The 19,574-nt window shown below is 42.4% G+C and overlaps 1 pseudogene; it reads left to right on the top strand.

Annotated features, from left to right (window-relative positions):
* The first annotated feature begins 14,663 nt into the window (after nt 1-14,663).
* LOC147455349 (uncharacterized) lies at nt 14,664-15,191 on the top strand (annotated as a pseudogene).
* The last annotated feature ends 4,383 nt before the right edge of the window (nt 15,192-19,574 follow it).

Genomic DNA, 19,574 nt, shown 5'->3' with positions numbered 1-19,574 from the left:
GAGGATCTCACAAATGCTCAAGGTGTTGATGTAGGAGTGGAGACCAAGTACAAGTCTGTGGCAAAGAAAGTGAAAGCAGTGGCATTACCTCTACCAAAAGACTGTACGGATAAGATGGATCAAGCTATTTTGCAACCTAGTCTTCGTGAGCCAAGCAATATTGGACATACGTTTACACATGATACTTTGAAGGAGTTAAAGATTGGTTGCAAGGCCATTTTGACAGATGTTGAAAGAGTATGCTTTGAAGACATGCTTGCCAAACACGAAAAAGATTTTGCATTTGAGCCTCATGAGATAGGGTGTGTTGATCCATCCATTGTTTCTCCTATGGTGATCTTCACTATCCCTCATGTACCTTGGAACTTGAGGCCTATTCCAGTTCCAAAGGCTTATTTGCCAAAACTCATTGAGCTGCTTAATGAAAAGGTCAAGATGGGTATTTTGGAGCCTTCTTGTGCTCCATATTCAAACAGGTTGTTCACACTTCCGAAGAAAAATGGCTCTTTATGCTTTATTCAGGATATGCCACCTGTAAATAAGGTGACAATCAGAAATGTGGGTACAGGGCCAGTTGTAGATGAATTTGCAGAGGCATCTGCAGGAAGGGCAATATATTCTATGGGAGATATGTACTCAGGGTATGATCAGTTCCAACTAGAAAATGAACTCAGGGACCTGACTACCATGAGGACACCTTTGGGCCTGGTAAGGATGTGCACATTACCTCAGGGAGCAACTAATTTAGTTGCACATATGATGAATGGTATGAACAAAGTCCTACGTGACTTCATATCTCAAACTACCATGCCTTTCCTTGATGGTGTGCCAATCAAAGGATGTGATGTAGGTGATATAAATGTGGCTCTGGACTCAAGGGGGTGCCGCAAGTATGTGACGAGCCATATCAATGATTATGATAAGATCTTGTCAAGGTTGGAAGAAGTGAACCTTACCTTATCTGGCCAAAAGTCAGTTTTTGGTGTGAATGAAGTTCTTATTGTATGACATATGTGTGGGCCATATGGTAGAAGGCCTTGTCCTGCAAAGATTGATGTAATTCAAAGAATGAAAGAGAAATGCATAAATGTCACAGAGGTTCGAAGGTTCTTAGGTGCATGCCTGTTTTATGCTATCTGGATTCCGCATTATGCACATGTAGCAGAGCCTTTGTATCAACTTTTGAGAAAGAACCAAAAGTTTCAATGGGAAATGCATACACATGCCATGAAGAAATTAAAGAAGTTGTTGCCTATGTCACCAACTTTCAGGAAAGTAAACTATGATTGTGGAAAACATGAAATTGTGACAGTAGATACTAGCTCCACAGTAATTGGATGGGCGATTGGCCAGGGTGATGACGATGGTAAGCGATATGTAGTGAGATTTAGAGCAAAAGTCCTAAGTGCTCATCAACGCAATTACCCACAGGTGAAAAGGGAATTATGGGGAGTAGTTACAACCCTGATATGTGATAAAGAGTATTTGATAGGTGAAAATGTAATAGTGGAGACTGATTGTCTACCTCTTCTTGGAATGATCACAAGCTGCTCAACTCCTGACATTGCTATGTTGAGATGGATTGCCTACATAAAGTCCTTCAATCCGGAATTTAAGTATATTGCAGGAAAAGATAATCCGGTTGCGGATATGCTTTCAAGAGCAAGGTATGAAAATGAACAAGACATAGTTGTCGAGGGCGATGATGTAGGCATGCGGTTCTATAATATATCTCATGCCAAGGGTGATCATGTTTGCCTGTTAAATTCACTTGATTCATTTACAGAAGACCTATATCAAGGTGACTGGTTGCTCATTGGATGTTGACTGAGCACTTTGACAAGGCAAGAAGGGTGGACAAATCAAGAGTTCCAAAGAATACTTGGAAAAGTGTATGGATACTTTTTGAAAGATGGATACTTGTGGAAGCATCCAAAACAAAGAAATGGAATGTCGTTGAGAGTCGTGAATGATAAGGACGCTCAAAATGAGCTTAGGAAAAAGTTTCATGAGAGTCTTTATGCTTTACATAGAGGGGTATGGGCCACCTTTACTAAAATGAAAGAGAGGTATGTATAAAGATGTATCTTGCTTTGTGGAATCTTGTGAAACCTGTCAAATGTATTCAAATGTACGTCATCGTGATGAGTTGCACCCTACTTAGCCACTTGCCATGCATTATAAGTGGGTAGTAGATTTGGTTACAATGCCATTGGGTTTATGGAAAATGAGATACATCGTGTTTGCACGAGAAGACCTAACTAATCAGGTTGAAGGTCGTGCTCTAAGAACAAAAAGCACAGAAGGGATATGTAAGTTCCTCTTGGATGATGTAATTAGTCATTATGGCTGTGTTGGAAAATAACAGCGGCGGATAGGGGTGACTTGGATGTTGACAAAGCAAGGGATTTTTTCTCTAGATTTGGCGTTAAACTCGCTCTCACTACTGCATACAATCCTGAAGGGAATGTTAAATCAGAACATGGGCATCCTCCTATCATTAAAGCTTTGGCTAAGGCTTACAAAGGTAAAATGGGAGAGTGACCTAGGTTATTGCCTTATGCTTTACGGGCTGATCGTACAACTCATAGCTCAGTTACTGGTTATATGCCTTTTGAGTTGATGTATGGTGAGAAGCCTATAATTCCAATTGAGGAGGTAATTCCAACATGGAATGTATTGCCTTGGGAAGATGGAATGAGTAGGGAAGGCCTTCTTGCTTTACGCATACAACAATTAGAAACAAGGCCTCACGATATTGAGATTGCAGTCGCACGATTAAAAGACACAAGGTTGAAGAATAAGGATAGATTTGATAAAAGGCACAGGCTTAGACCTAGAGCTATTGAGGAAGGTGATTGGGTGTTGGTGTATGATAGAAGTCGTGATAACCAACATTCAGTGATAAGAATTCTTTCAAAGACATGGTTTGGCCCTTATGTGGTTACGCATGTACACGGGAATGCAACTTATACCTTGCATAAGTTGGATGGTACAAAAATGAAGATTCCCATTGTAGGGAAAAGAATTAAATTGTTCAAAAGAAGAGACGATACTGATCCTTTTGTTTCCCAACAAAGTCAAAATGAAGGCTCTGATGAACATGTTATGGATGAGGATGAACAAAGAGATGATGATGCACTCGACTTCACTGCAAGTGATGATGAAATCGATATGTATGTTGACTTAAATGAGGATTGAACCTACAAAAGCTATATGTGTCACATGCCGGAGGATGTGCAAGTTTAGAGGGGGTGGATGTCATGCCGTGGCACGTGCATCATGTGAAACTAAATTGTCTACCTCACTCTCAATGCTTTTGCTATGTGGGACCAAATGATATTATGTACATAGTGTGATATATGCGAAAATAGGGCCACGGTTGCAGCTCTATATATACCTTGTGGGGACAGCGAGGCCCTCGACGTGGCACTGTGGCATGCTTTTTCACACAAATATATGACTATTTTGCTTTAGAAATGTAAAAATGTCAAGTGTATCGAAGTGGCACACTCGTTTTGCCTAGAAAGTTCAATGCGGGCGATCTCAGCCAAAAATAGCAGGTTTCATGTACGGACAGAAGAGATGCATCCAGAGTGCTTGGCAAGTGGAAAAATGAGCTTCAAGATGAAGTTTAAGACCAATGGTAATTCTCGACAATTTTTGGGATTTTTACCAGCTCATTTGGGCTTTCACGGGCAAAAAGGGTATTTTTGGGCTAAAATTAAATGACAAAAATGGTCATAAAATGGTTAAAAAAGACCCAAAATTGGTCGAAAATGGCTCAAAATACCACATCACTCATGGTACCGTGACTATGAGAACTAAGGGAGAATTTTAGAACATCAAGATGAGCACTACAAGCTCCTTTGTGAAGGGATACAAAGCCTGCACCTAAGGTATGCTAGTGCAGTCCAGTGCTGTTCCAACCCTGTATTCGAGGCTCTGAGGCCACCAATTAGGGTTTACCCTCTTCAAATAACCACTTGGAAATGAATAATGAATTTCTGAAGCTTCCATGAAATGGATACAATGGAGAATTGAAGTGTTTGCGTAGGGTTTTTATCAGGGCGAAAGAGCATTGCAATTGTGTAATTGGCAGTGAGGCTACACCAAATCACCACACACACAAGAGTTTTGAGTTGATCTTAGTTCTTTTTCAAAGAGAAGCTTTCATGGTTGGAGTTTTGTTCTTTTTTAGTGTGTTTTTGGCTTCAAATCATCTACGCCTTGCTTCATTTTGCTGCGAACTCTTATAGTGCGAGGGCCGACGCTTTCCTAGTCCCACTCCACACTTCTTGACACCATGTTACCGACGTAGTACCCAGAGAATAAGCCAATACTTACCACAAGGACACCATCTACCCTGCGTCTCCGAGGTGATGCCCTCGTGATAATCACTGTTCCGTAGAACAGCTTACAAATACACTCCCATTGTGTGATAAGGTATGTTATTACTGTCGCGCAATACGACAAAAGGAACGCTATCACACAATGCATACACCCACAACACATACCCGGATCGTGTGGTTAGGTACTCTGTTTGCTGTTGTGCACTGCGACAAAGAGCATGCTCCCACATGACCCCCTCTCTCCTCTGTCCTCTCGACGTACCTGCAAAGGTGGTCGACGAGCTCTCTCTCTCTCTCTCTCTCTCTCTCTCTCTCTCTCTCTCTCTCTCTCTCTCTCTCTCGCTCGCTCTCTCTCTCTCTCTGAGAATATGAAAGAAAGAAATAACACCCAGTGGGCCCAATCGGGCCCGCGTATATATAATTCTGTGAGCCGGTCGGGCTTTTCAGTACCCCAGATAGGCCCGCCGTTAAAACTGAAAAGCCCGGCAGGAATTTAGTGGGTTTGCAGGTCGCCCTTAATCGGATTCTGTGTGATTATGTTTAGTGTAATCATGTAAATGTGTCAATAAGACCTTGTGATCACACAAAATTTGTCGTAATTACGTAAATATATAATTCTGTGAGCCGGTCGGGCTTTTCAGTACCCCAGATAGGCCCGCCGTTAAAACTGAAAAGCCCGGCAGGAATTTAGTGGGTTTGCAGGTCGCCCTTAACCGGATTCTGTGTGATTATGTTTAGTGTAATCATGTAAATGTGTCAATAAGACCTTGTGATCACACAAAATTTGTCGTAATTAAATCCCTGATATTATTAAGTAGAGACATGTTTGTATTGATGGATGAGAAGTATTACATTAAGATTACCAATCATAGCTAGGTTGTTCTAGTGAAAGACCCAAAAGAGGTAACCTTTGGAGGTAGTCATGTGATACACAACACTCTATTTTCACTACTGTACTCATGGTACCATCAACCTTAAGCCTATAGCTAGAAGTTGTTTCGTCAAGAAACTTAAGTGACTCTCTTACATGTTGCAATTTTCAATTCATAGTAACAATCACCTTCCTATGCTCATTGAATGGTTTGAATTTAATTTCTAGCTCAAACTCTTGATAGTTTTTCTTAGAATAAAGAGGAATCTTATTGCCTAGCTTTGTCATCCGCCTTCTATAATCGCATCCTAGGACTAGGGATCCTCGAGAAATTTAACAAAAGATGGAAATACAATTTGGGCTTATCCTACACATAATCATATCGCCAACATGAAAATGCTCCTTAGAATTCCAATCTCCTGCTATTACGTGGTATAGCTCAATCTCTCCCAGTTTTGTATTCAACCACATAGTCTTTGTTCTTTGCAAGTCCATAGATTTGAAACATGCCACAAAAAATGTGGTGTCTTAAACCACTGAATCTTTATCCTCTTTGAAATCCTTCTTGATGTGAATGCATGCTTTGAGTTTCTAGTTGAGAATTTGAAGCTGGCTATGATATATATATGGAACTTCCCAAATATTCTAAAGATTTTAATTGAAAGGTTGGAATTGGTATATCTTGTAATTCTCCATCTACATCTTTTGTTGTTGAAACCCTATATGGACACAAAAAGTTTTTTGACTTTTCACTTCCATGGGTCTTTTCATTTTTTAAAATTAATAATATTATTATTATCTATTAAACCAAGTAAGCGATTGACTTTAGAACTTCACTTATATATTAAAGATGTTTTGAAACGCTTTTTTTTCTTCCGAGATTGGGAGACCTAAATGTGGGAATGAGTGACCAAATATTAGATTATAAATACTTAGAATGTGCATAAGTGTTCTATTCCATTAATGGTTACTTGGTGAGCCTAATATCGTTTTTTTTGACTAATTGAGCCCAGAATCAGCCACGTTCTCTACTTCTTGCACGTTGGATCTTGGAAACGCATCTGGCGGTCAATATTCTTTACTCTGTGCAGCTAATTCCTTGCTTTCCAGACGTGCGCGCTTTTCATGTGACCCGCAAATCAACGTCGGATGTGGCTGCTGTCGTCATGGCTGCCAAGTTGGAGGCTTCACTGGCGGCATTGACATCAGGTGTTGTGGCAGCATCTAGGACAAGAAGCGCTTCAATTCAGCAACAGCAGCTTGAGGCGTCATCAGCCCGGTAGCCAGCAGAGTGCTATTATGAAGCAAGGCCTCAAGCATGGCTGGAAAAAGATAGGGTAGTGCAAAGACATGGCTGTTGAACGTGGGGCCTGGGCGGATGCCTCAAGTACATCAGCAGCAGCGTGAGCAACAAGTGTTACAAGAGTAATTGCGGCATCAAGGGAAGCATTCGCATTGTTGCTTGCACTGGGCATGGATTGCGCCATCAAGAGAAAGGATCAGCTGTAGTATCGTCCCCGCGAGTTTCAGGACCTTGTTGAAGAGGGTGAATAGGAGCGAGGGGTCCAGAAGTCGACGCACGTTGTTGCAACATATTGTCGTGGCTTCATGTTCAGGGTCGCGCTTGTGGGCAGCATGTGATGCAGTTATTGAAGCATTTCTTGTTTCATTCGATGATGTCATGTACTCTGGATAAGGTGATGATGAGTTTCATGGGTTTGGAATCTGGGATGCGGATATCTACTTGTGGGAGCAAGTAGAAACATCTAAATACGACAATGAGTATCGCGAGTTCTTTCACTCCTTTTGCTTGTTTGAGATAAAATTCGTGGATTTTGATGGCTTTGTATGCTGGATAAGTTCATCAATATGTGGAAAAGAAGTTAAGAAAGTACCTCTCCTCGTGTACAACGTCATTGCTTCTAAGTTTCCTTGCGGTGTTGCTATTGTCGTGTACTTTGGATAAGGAATTTGAGTTGTGGTGATGAGTTTCATGGGTTAGGAATTTGGGAGATGAAACCCATGCCTAGGGATGAAAATATCTACTTGTGGGAGCAAGCAACAACATTTGAATATGACATTGAGTATCATAAGTTCTTTCACTCCTCACTACTAGCCAAGGGGTGTGTAGAGACGACCTAAAATCTACGGGCGTCGCTTAAGCGATGAGGAAGGCGATGCATCAGCAAAGCTCTGTCCGATGCATAAGCGACGGACGATGCATAAGCATCGCAATTTTTTTTAAAAAAAAGTTGGCGTCTTTTATGGGACGACCAAGCCTTGCTTATGCGACGCCATAATTAAGCTTTGCTTATGCGACGGTAAATAACGACGGTCTTTGTGACGTTTGCATATTGGATTACGTCCCTTAAGGGACGCTCCGGAATTCTCAGTATCCGCGCGCTCCCAAAATTTACCAGGCTTATCAAACAAAGCTCCTTCTGTGTTGCTTGGCGAACATCAGTCACGCAGTTCAGGTATGCTCTCCTCCCTCCCACACCCTCTGTTGGCAATGTTCGTATGTGTGTGTGTGTGGGGGCATGTGTGTGTGTGTGTGTGAGAGAGAGAGAGAGAGAGAGAGAGAGAGAGAGCGAGAGAGCTTTATTAACGTCTTCTAGAGGCCGAAGTGGGCATGTGTGTGTGTGTGTGTGTGTGAGAGAGAGAGAGAGAGAGAGAGAGAGAGAGAGAGTAATAGAGAGAGAATTTTTTATTAACATCTTCTAGAGGCCGAAGTCGGTGTGTGTGTGTGTGTGTGTGTGTGTGTGTGCGAGAGAGAGAGAGAGAGAGAGAGAGAGAGAGAGAGAGAGAGAGAGAGAGAGAGAGAGAGAAAGAAAGCTTTATTAACGTCTTCTTCTAGAGGCCGAAGTCGGCCTATGAGATAGAACCATGTATATATGTGTACCCTATGGTAACCAAAAAGGATAAAAGTGCTGAAAAAACTAAAGTAAAGTGTTACATACTGCTTGGAAAAAGGTGATACAAGGTTACATTAATCTCGTCAAGGGTAGGGTGAGTACATGTGCATGTCAAATGAGGGGATGGAGCTCTATCTCTAATGGATGTGTAGCTATATACTCAGGAGATACAACCATAATATGCAAACTAGCTCCATCTGGTACCAAACTGGGGGTGTAGGATATCATGCATAGGTGGATAGGGTGTGAAGAGTCCCTGTAGTATGGTGGTAGGGTCGAAGTAGACTCGTTGTATCGCTCTCTGTCTCGCCTGCTCATGGTGTGCCCGAATCTGGTCGATCTATCTTTGGTGTGCTCGTCAGATCCGATATCCCACAATTCTAGGTCGTCTCCTAGCTCTAACCACCTCTTCCTACTGTAGAGTGACCCTCTCTGTGTGGTAGTGATAGGGGGTGTTGGAGTCGCTCGATGAAAAAAATATGTAAGCTGGAACTGTCTATCTCCACTGGGTGACTGTAGCATCAGATCTCTATGTCTCTAAATCTCAAGAAGAAAGCGTCCAAGCTGTCTCTGGTCTCTGGACTCCATGAGCTCTTTGAGTGTAGGCTGTCCTAAAAACAAGGCAGTGTAGTGGCTCCATATATCATGGTAGGCTCGAGAGATGCAAACATAATGCTACTCGCTCTCCACCTCTACTCTACATATCCTGCATATCCTGTGCTCTCTAGGGATATGAGCTCCCCGCCCTACCTCAATCTCTAGTCTGTGTGAAGAGACTCGAAGCTGTCCAATGGCTACTCTAGCGTTGTGAGGCATATAAACATCCATGTATCTAGGCCTTTTGATGAAGCCATCCTCTAGAATAGTCATGAACTGATCCTTGTAGTACAACATCTTTGGTGGAAGATGCTATCTAGGTGTGATCCATGTCTCCCTGATATATAGCTGCCAAACATCATGTTTGAGCACCTCATTCCTCTCCTCATGGGAAAGAAGAATGAGTGGTGATTCCGGGCTGTACTGAAAGGGTGGTACCTGTTGAATATCCAAACCATGGGTGTTGAACCATTGTGTCACCTGTGCATACCATGATCCACTCTCTCCAGACTCAGCTAGCTGGCGGGATTCCTCAAGTGCTCCATGTGATGTCTATCTGGGGGAAGCTATCGCACTCACTCGATAGAACATACTGTCTAAAAAAGAGCCTCTACTAGCATAGGTGGTGTAGCTAGCTCTACTCTGATGATGTCACGTGGAACTGAGGGTTTCCCGTGTATCAAACGGGATAGCATAATAATATGTGGGTGCTCAACCTTGTGTCCAGAGAGAGAGAGAGAGAGAGAGAGAGAGAGAGAGAGAGAGAGAGAGAGAGAGAGAGAGAGAGAGAGAGAGAGAGAGAGAGAGAGAGTGATTGATGGAGACAGAGAGAGAGGGGCATTGCATGCTTGGAAGAAGAAAGTGGGGCATTGTGAGCGCTCTAGGAAATCATTCGTAGAAGGAAAAGATTTTATAGTGATTTCATTTAGTTGTTTGTGTAAAAGAACTCATGAAACCATAGTGGTTCATTGATATTGTTGTTTTAGAAGACTCCACATCTCATGTGCTGTTGGAGATTGTCGAACTAGTTGTAGTTGTTTGCCCCCGAGATGAAGGACGATTTCGGTGCGTGCTTCAAGGTCCTTTTTATTACAAGCATCAATGCCTACTTAGGTGGCAGGTGGCTTTCGTGCAACTGTTACAATAGGGTTTGCCTCTGTTTCATCAACGACTTTCAAATTGCCTGATTTTTCGAGAACCATTTGGGGTCGTAGACTCCATGGAAGATAGTACATCGTATCCCATAAGATAAGTGGGTGTCTGGGTATCTCGGCCTCGTCACAAGACCATTCTCAATAAGTTGAAGAATATGATCTCTATAGCATTAGTTACCTTCAAAGGAAATGGGAAATGGAAACGAGAGGCCCCAAATGCAACGGCAACCGGAGGGGCCTGACTCACAGAAACGCTCCCAAAACGGGGGAGGAAAAAAGGCTGATTATGGCTATTTTTGAGAGAGGGAGGGAGAGTCAAGAGAGAGCTAGTTGTATTATATATGTTTGTGTTAGTCTGACATATAGCTGTTTTAAAATGTACAGATACAATGAGTGACCCTGGTCGTAGTGTTAAGCTTACCATCATCAAGACTTTTCTACGGAGCACTGGACTTTCAGGAGAGGCGTTGACGGAGGCTATGTTCGATTATGTGGAGATGGATGCCGTAGGTTTAGATGATGCCATCGAGATTCTTAGGAAGTTTAGTATGCCCGTACGTCGGGGAGAGGGTACGTCCTCCCAGCACGAGAGAGAGAGAGAGAGAGAGAGAGAGAGAGAGAGAGAGAGAGAGAGAGAGAGAGAGAGAGAGAGAGAGAGAGAGAGAGAGAGAGAGAGAGAGAGAGAGAAAGAAAGCTTTATTAACGTCTTCTTCTAGAGGCCGAAGTCGGCCTATGAGACAAAACCATGTACATATGTGTATCCTCTGGTAACCAAAAAGGATTAAAGTGCTGAAAAACTAAAGTAAAGTGGTACATACTGCTAGAAAAAAGGTGATACAAGGCTAGAGTAATCTCCTCAAGGGTAGGGTGAGTACATATGCATGTAAAATGAGGGGATGGAGCTCTGTCTCTAATGGATGCATAGCTATATGCTCAGGAGATACAACCATGATATGCAAACTAGCTCCATCCAGTACCAAACTGGGGGTGTAGGATATTATGCATAGGTGGGTAGGGTGTGAAGAGTCCTTGTAGTATGGTGGCAGGGTCGGAGTAGACTCGCTATATCTCTCTCTGCCTTTCATGCTCATGGTGTGCCCGGATTCGGTGGATCTCCCTCTGGTGTGCTCGTCGGGTCCGGTATCCCACAACTCTAGGTCGTCTCCTAGCTCTAACCACCTCTTCCTGTTGTAGAGTGACCCCTCTATGTGTGGTAGTAATAGGGGGTGTTGGAGTCGCTCGATGAAAAAAACTCTGTAAGCTGGGACTGTCTATCTCCACTAGGTGACTGTAGAATCAGATCTCTATGTCTCTGCATCTCTAGAAGAAAACATCCAAGCTGTCTCTCGTCTCTGGACTCCATGAGCTCTCTAAGTGTAGGTTGTTCTGAAAACAAGGCAGCGTAGTGGCTCTATTATGAGAGAGACAAAGAGAGAGAGAGAGAGAGAGAGAGAGAGATCTAGTTTAAATATTTCAAACTGAGAGGTCCCAAACTCAACCTACCTCGCAAGGATTGGCTTCTCCCCATCGGCACTACGCGTCTTGGACATTTATGGGTGCACATAGGTCGCTGAAAATCATTGTTTTTTGTGTTTTTCAACGCTCTGCACTTGCTGTTTTTTGGCGGACAGCAACGGATTTACTGGGTTTTTTGGATGACATCGACATTTCGGAGGCTTATACACTTCTCGGAAGTGTTTTGGAGGCATCTCGGGCTGTTTTTGCGAGTTGTTTTGAGGAGGAGTCCACTTGCGATTGCATTTTTGTGCCTATTCGATCTTGGAGTCTTGCATCTCTCGTACGTGGCGTACCTTGCCCTCTGAGGAGGACACTAATCGGAGTTGCAAATTATACCTTACGGCTTTTCCATGTTCCCGGATAGTGCCATCAATAATAAGGGGTAGAACATGCTGCATACATGATTCATCCAATCAAGAAAATATACAAGAAACTAACTATTTACAAAGATCGTTGTAGATTTACCTTCACAAAGTTGTGCCAATCATGTGTTTTTACACCAGCCAAGCTCTTGTCATCTAAAGTGAACATGTTTCTACAAGCTGATGCTCCATATCCCGTAGGTGTATGAATTGACTGAATCTTCATGTTAACTGCCTGCAACTCTTTTGCCATAAGTACCCATGGAGCAGGCTCATAAGTTGTCTCATTTCGAGTTTCATCATAAAGTGGCTATAGATTGGGCTTTGAGTTTTGATCTTTTAAGTCATGTCTTGCTGTCGCTGTGTCTTCTAAGCCAACGAGGTGTTGCCATAATGAATGACCAACATTCTTGAATATGTGCATCGGATCAAGAAGATGACATATCTTCAAATCCTTCCAATATTCCAAAGTGTACCATATCGAAGGACTTTGAGCTAAGGATGTTTTCCTCTGCCTCACGCCTTCACACCATTATCATCGTCATCCCTTATGATTGCAGACTCCGGATCAATAGCGGGTCCAACAGTCCACTTTAGATAGCAATCCTTTGGTGTCATTGGTATTGGACATCTTCCTTCTTCTACCAAACCATTAAAATGTATGGCTTGCTTTTTGTTTCGTAGATGATGATCTTCAGGTAAAAATCGTCTATGTCGAAGATATATATTTTTGTTGAGATTTTTTCTATAAATCGATTTTAACCAATCACCACAAATAGGATAAGATTTATAGCCCTTCGTACATATCCCTGCATGAAAAAAATAATGAAGGTGATTAGCGTATTAAAAATCCTAGCATATGAGATAATTTATATATAAAAGCGCATTTACTTGAGCAAAATCCATATCCTGGAAAATCGTGGATAGTCCATGCTAAAATTCCACGAAAAGTAAATTTTCTCTGATCAATGCTTCAAGACATATCAACGACATCAATCCCTCTCCACAATTCTTGAAGATCATCGATAAGAGGAGCAAAATAAACATTCAAGTCTTTAACTTGTCGTTTTCCGGGAATCAAGAGTGAGAGCATTAAATGTTCTTTCTTGATGCTGAGATATGGGGGTAGGTTATAATTGATAACTACCACTGGCCATGTAGACCATTTACTTGATTTCATAGAAAATGGATTCACACCATCCAATGCTACACCCATCTTTAAATTGTGTGGTTCTTTTGCAAAATCTAGCCATAGCGTTTCAATATGCTCAAATGCAGGACTATCCATTGGAATTCGCATTACTCCATCTTTGCTCTTGTGCTCTGCTCCCCATATCTTAGCTAGTTCGAGACTTTGAAACATATGTTTTATACGTGGAGCGAGGGGAAAATGTCTTAACCTCTTTCTAGGGACCTTACCTTTCTTCTGTTTATAACGAGACGTTTGACATTTTGGACACGACATATTGTCCTTGTACTCACCTCTATATAAAATGCAATCGTTGGGACATGCATGTATAGAAGAATCGTCAAGTCCAAGACTACTTATCATCCTTTTCAACTCATCATGTGATGTAGGAAGGATATTGCTTGTCGGCAAGAACTTCTAAGAGAGTAGTCTGCAAGTTGAACAAAAACTATGACCAATAAATTAAAATCACAAAAGTTTAGAATTCTAGCAAAAAAATATGTTGTATTCGTACATACTTCAATAGTGTTGAAGTAGATACATTACTCTATCCAAAACGATTCTTAAGATTAAGTATAAGTAAGCTTGCACTTAGTCGTGTTAGCTGGCTTCCTGTGTAGATGTGCTTTAGAGCTTCTTCTCGAAGATATTTCTCATTTTTAGGAATATTTGTACTATCATTTTGATACCAATCCTCAATAAAATCAGCCATGCCATCAACATTATCAAAGATATCAGCACATCCATTAAAATCCTTTGAATATTGTTCTTTAAGTCTTGCATACGTGTGAGGATCACTTCTGCGTAGGATCCTCATGCACTCTATAGACATGTGAGATACGTCATGTAAATGTTGGTTTGCGACATTATCAATGTCATAATCCGGAATCTGCATAGGCAAAGAAGATTGTATCATTAGCATGTTTAGACAGGCACACACATATAGGTAGCACTTTTCCTTATAATTGAAATTGCACTTTACTACACATGTACAAACATTAAAATAAAAGACAAGACGATCATCACAATAAATCCGAGATAAAAGAAACAAGATGTAAATTAAAGTGTAAAATTAGGATACAAGAGTCCAAAATAACATTAATAATTTGTATACAATGAAGTTTTTAATCATAATTCGTTAAAGGTGCTCGCGGAGGTCTACGCCATCCATAGTTTACTAACAATTCATCACCATCCCGTAATGGTCTGATAGCATTGACAACAATATATCGTGGTACAACCCTACTCATATATCGGTGGATCTCCCTCTGGTGTGCTCGTCGGGTCCGGTATCCCACAACTCTAGGTCGTCTCCTAGCTCTAACCACCTCTTCCTGTTGTAGAGTGACCCCTCTATGTGTGGTAGTAATAGGGGGTGTTGGAGTCGCTCGATGAAAAAACCTCTGTAAGCTGGGACTGTCTATCTCCACTAGGTGACTGTAGAATCAGATCTCTATGTCTCTGCATCTCTAGAAGAAAACATCCAAGCTGTCTCTGGTCTCTGGACTCCATGAGCTCTCTGAGTGTAGGTTGTTCTGAAAACAAGGCAGCGTAGTGGCTCTATTATGAGAGAGACAAAGAGAGAGAGAGAGAGAGAGAGAGAGAGAGAGATCTAGTTTAAATATTTCAAACTGAGAGGTCCCAAACTCAACCTACCTCGCAAGGATTGGCTTCTCCCCATCGGCACTACGCATCTTGGACATTTATGGGTGCACATAAGTCGCTGAAAATCATTGTTTTTTGTGTTTTTCAACGCTCTGCACTTGCTGTTTTTTGGCGGACAGCAACGGATTTACTGGGTTTTTTGGATGACATCGACATTTCGGAGGCTTATACACTTCTCGGAAGTGTTTTGGAGGCATCTCGGGCTGTTTTTGCGAGTTGTTTTGAGGAGGAGTCCACTTGCGATTGCATTTTTGTGCCTATTCGATCTTGGAGTCTTGCATCTCTCGTACGTGGCGTACCTTTCCCTCTGAGGAGGACACTAATCGGGGTTGCAAATTATACCTTACGGCTTCTCCATGTTCCCGGATAGTGCCAAGTTGGACAGTGCTAATTGGTCCATATGGAAGAGAAAGGTGCATACTATATGTATGTACAACGAAGTTTGGGATTGGCTCGAGGATGCGGCACAGGTGGTTATGCCTCTCCCAGCGGAGGAGGACTATACACATGGAACGGCAGACGAGTGGCAAAAGATAGACCGCAAGGTGGTTAGTTTCCTTTTGCTTAACCTTTCTGATTCTATCCTTCAGGAATTCAGAACGGAGTCACATGCCCATGGTCTTTGGAAGAGACTCTTAGATCTCTTCGTAGACAAGTCTATTGGCCGTATTATGCGATTGGAGAAGGAGCTCTACCAGTTGCAGTATAGCCAATTTAACTCTCTCTCAGGGTTGACCCGCACGATGCGAGAGCTATGGGATGATTTGGTTACAGTCTGAGGCGAGATGACCTCTACTCGGATGGCGCAACAACTCCTATTCAAACTTCCAGATAGGTTCGACTCTTTCTACCAGAGTCTCATTCAGTCAAGGTGTACCACACAACCCACTTGGGAGGAGGCTCTTTCCCAGCTCATGCAGATTGAGAGCCGAGCCGAGTTTTGTGCTGGAGGTGAAGGTGAGTGTTGGAGTCTCTTTGATTGCCTCATAGGACCTTGCCTTGACCTCTTCACAGTCCGGTGCTTGGATTGTGGATAGCGGTGGGACCACTCACATGACTCCCATGCTGGAGTGGTTCAGTTCTCTTACCTCTTCATCAAATCAATACATTACCTTGGGTGATTCTCACTCGATTCCAGTGGCTGGGACTGGGAGGATTCCTATCTTCCGCTCTTCAGTAGACCCCAATTATAGTGCGGTTGATGCGCTTTTCGTCCCCGACTTAGCATTCAACCTTCTCTCGGTTTCCTCCTTGGACACCTTGGGAGCTTTTGTCACTTTTGGGGATGGTAAGGTGATTATTACAGATGGTGCTACAGGTCCAATTCTTGCTAGAGGGGAGCGTGATGGGTGGCTGGTTATTCAAGCTCAAGGCTCTACTCTCACAGGGCGCGGTTTCATCTACACTTTGGCATGCTAGGTTTGGCCACCTTAGCTATGCGATGTTATAGCGCGCGGCTAGGCATTCCTTGGTGGAGGGGCTTCCATCAATTCGCTCTACATCGACGATCTGCAGGGCTTTCTAGAGACAACAGCAAGCATTCAAGCTTCTGAAAGAGAAGCTTACTACAGAGCCAGTCCTTATTTTGCCAACTCGAGAAAGTCTTTTCAGGGGCAGTGTGATGCATGTGGCCGTAGTATTGGTGCAGTGCTTATGCAAGATGGATGACATGTTATTGCCTATGAGAGTAGGGTATTGAGAGGGCCAGAGTAGCTTATGCATATTTATGCGAAGGAGTTGCTTTCCGTTATTCATGCTCTAGAGTCATGGAAGCACTATCTTCTTGGAGAGGATTTTACTATGCAAATTGATCATCAGTCATTGCGATATTTTCTCACTCAGGCCAAGCTTTGTGAGAAGCATTTGTCATGGGCCAACTTCCTGTCTATGTTTCATTTTCAGCTTGTGCATGTTGTGGGCAAGGAGAACGTGGTAGAAAATACCTTGTCTAGGCGCCCACATGTAGTGACTGAGTTGGATGAGATGCAAGATCATTACAATACAGATGCGGATTTTACTTAGCCCTATGACGCTCTTGTTCATGGCGAACATCCGGATTCCTTTTCTGATGTTTCGTGGAAAGCTTTGCGTTTATCGACTTCTTCGACAGAAGGTTATGACAAAGAGTCATGCACCACCTTATTGACCTGTATTGACCAAATTTTGGCAGCATAACAACTCCAAACTGGTCCCAAACAAGTTCCCAACCAAGAACTCACTTGCTTCGACAAAAACCCTCTAATTCCAACTCAAGAAGAGCAATTACAGCTCTCTGGAATTGGTTTTTCACCTGTTTCCAGCCCCAACGCTTCCCAAAAGTGTACTCTGACAATTGGGCATTGTTTCCAATGTTCCAGGCATCCATACAACTGCAAAACAGTCCAAAAATGGCAATTTCAGGCCGTTGTATTTTCTGGTTATGGCCTGTTTTTGACCTGTTTTCACCTCTCTAGTGTCCCTGTACTGTTCTCTATACCTTGGGCCATGTGCCCCTTGATTCTGGCATGATTCTGAGCACAAAACAGCCCCCGAATAGCTCAAAAGCAACAGCCAAACAGTGCTGATTTTTATACCTGTTTGGCGAGGTAATTAACTTCACCTGTTCTTGTATAGGGAGGCTCTTGCCTCAGCAACAGAGCATCCAAAATCACAAGATTGTACATGATCAATCTGATGAGCTAGTCAAAAAGCTCAAGAGAAGGATAGATGCTAATTGCACTTCAGAGAAGATGATTGGGTTTTGCTTCCATTTGAGAAGGCGAGCGTGCCTCGTGGAAGATTCATAACGCTTTCCCTGTGATTCTTCTTCGACAGTTCATGGGAGAATTGCGGGAATCAACCCGAGGACAGTCCACAAGCCGAGGTTGATGAGCTCGACAAAGTATTACACCCTGAGCAGATTCTAGCCCACAAGGAAAGGCGCCAAGGAGGTAGACTAGTCCGCTGTTGTACGTCCAAGTGGAGATATTAAGTTAAAAGATTGATCAAAGTCGTTATCTGTCTCTTTGACATATATGCCAAATGTGGTGCACTGAAGAAAGCACGTAAAATGCTTGAGGAGTGTGCTTTTGAACGTTGTCTCTTGGAAGCCATTAAAGCATAGACTCGAAGTGAACGGAGGAGGCTGACTTGGTAGATACGCATATGATTTTAGAACTCTACCTAGTTTTGTGGGAGGAATACCATCACATGATGGCACTTTGGGAGTAGTCCAAGAGCATGGTGGATACATTGGAGGGAGGAGGACTTTTGCTGCTCTAATCCTCGACGACCTTACTCCTGTGGGACCAGCAAAAGATTACAAGGAAGGTGGCCAGTCAGTCAAGTTTAATACTTTCCATGGTGGGATGGATGAGGTAAAGGCCTTAGCGTTTATCCACTAGTTAAGACCATATTAGGTATTTTGGTAAAAATCTCACATTATGGGAATCTCCAAATCGATCGAATTCATGTAATTTGGGAATTTTTCACTTAAAGTGGGAAAAATTGAGGTGTGTGGCTAGTAAATAAAGTGAAAATCTCATAGGATTTTGGTGTTGATAAACACCAAAAGTCAAGAGGATGTACAACACATGGATTTGAATAATAACTATAAATTACATAAAACAAAGGAAGATACAAAAAAGATTTTGTTTACAAATTGACTAGTATAGTCACAATAGAAGCTCCACATAATTCTACTCCACATTTAATACCATATCTGAACTTTGATCCAAGTGTGGCTGATGTGCACGAGTGAGGCCTTCTTTGGCTTTTAGAGCATGTCTTTCTGGAATCTTTATTCTAGAAAATGGTCCTTCTTTGTTGGGTCTCCAGGACCAAACAATTGCATCTATAGTTTCCCACACTTGTGGGTCCTTATAGTTGACAGCCCAATAACCCTTCCAACAATTACTGTAAGCTTGAGTATCTGTCATCCCACTTTTTCTCGTGCAAGGTGCCCAATATTGAATCAAGAGTTTTCTGTAGTTTGGTGATGTAGGCTCATTATCAATGTCAGATAAAGCCATTGCAAGCCACACTGGATAGATTTCTGTGTCACTCGGAACAAGCATAAGAAAGTCACCTTGGTGCACATCAGACATAGGGTCAAACTCTTCCCTTGGCCTATCTCGTTGAGGCCCACAAAAATGATCGTTCAACTCTTCAAGGCCTAGGAATCTTTTTGCTCCTTGTTGCAAATTCATTGTAGTGCTTTGTAGGTGAGAATATTCTTGAGTTTTTGGCCAAAACATTTCATACAAGACTCCCTCTGATATGATTGCTTTTCCAATCTCTTCAATTACCTTACTCCAATAATCTATCACGGGTCTATAATATCGCGGAATACTTGAACCATTCCCTAAATTTTTCCAAAATTTTATATAGTTCTTTAGCCCCAAAATGACTTCTTTGTGGGCCTTGACATACTCCGCCATTTGTACTAGAGGTGGATCTCCATGTGGTAACATTGGCTTGCCTTTTGTGTCTGTTTTCCAAAGGCGAATACTTCCACTCCAACTTGATACACCTACATGTGCCTTATATTGCATCATTGGTGTCTCATCCTGCATAAAGAACTTGAACTGAAGCGGTTTGGAATGTCCAACAAGTATGTCTTGTCCATCACAAAGATAGCCATCACAATATTGCTTGAAATCGGGGATCTTTGTGAGAAAAAATGGAGCTGGAGATGAAGATGAGCTGTTTCGTAATGTATCCATCAAATGTGGCAAAGTATAGGTTTGTGTAACTCTCAACTTCTCTGAAAACCTACTAAACATGGCGTCTATGTCCTCATGTGTATGCCCAACCATTAAAAATCCCAGCTGGATGGTTTTGAAAACACCCCTTGCAACAAGCATTGACAAATAGGCAAATAAGTATCGATTTTTGTTTTCCCCTGCACAATTATCCAATTGTAGCAACAAGTTCTCTGGCAATCTGCGAAATGTTGACCCCAATTCCTCTT

This window comes from Adiantum capillus-veneris, chromosome 6, assembly GCF_014529385.1.
Source record: "Adiantum capillus-veneris isolate H3 chromosome 6, ASM1452938v2, whole genome shotgun sequence".
Classification (NCBI taxonomy): Eukaryota; Viridiplantae; Streptophyta; class Polypodiopsida; order Polypodiales; family Pteridaceae; genus Adiantum; species Adiantum capillus-veneris.
Note: the sequence above shows the minus strand (reverse complement) of the source record. Positions and strands in the feature narration are given on the sequence as shown.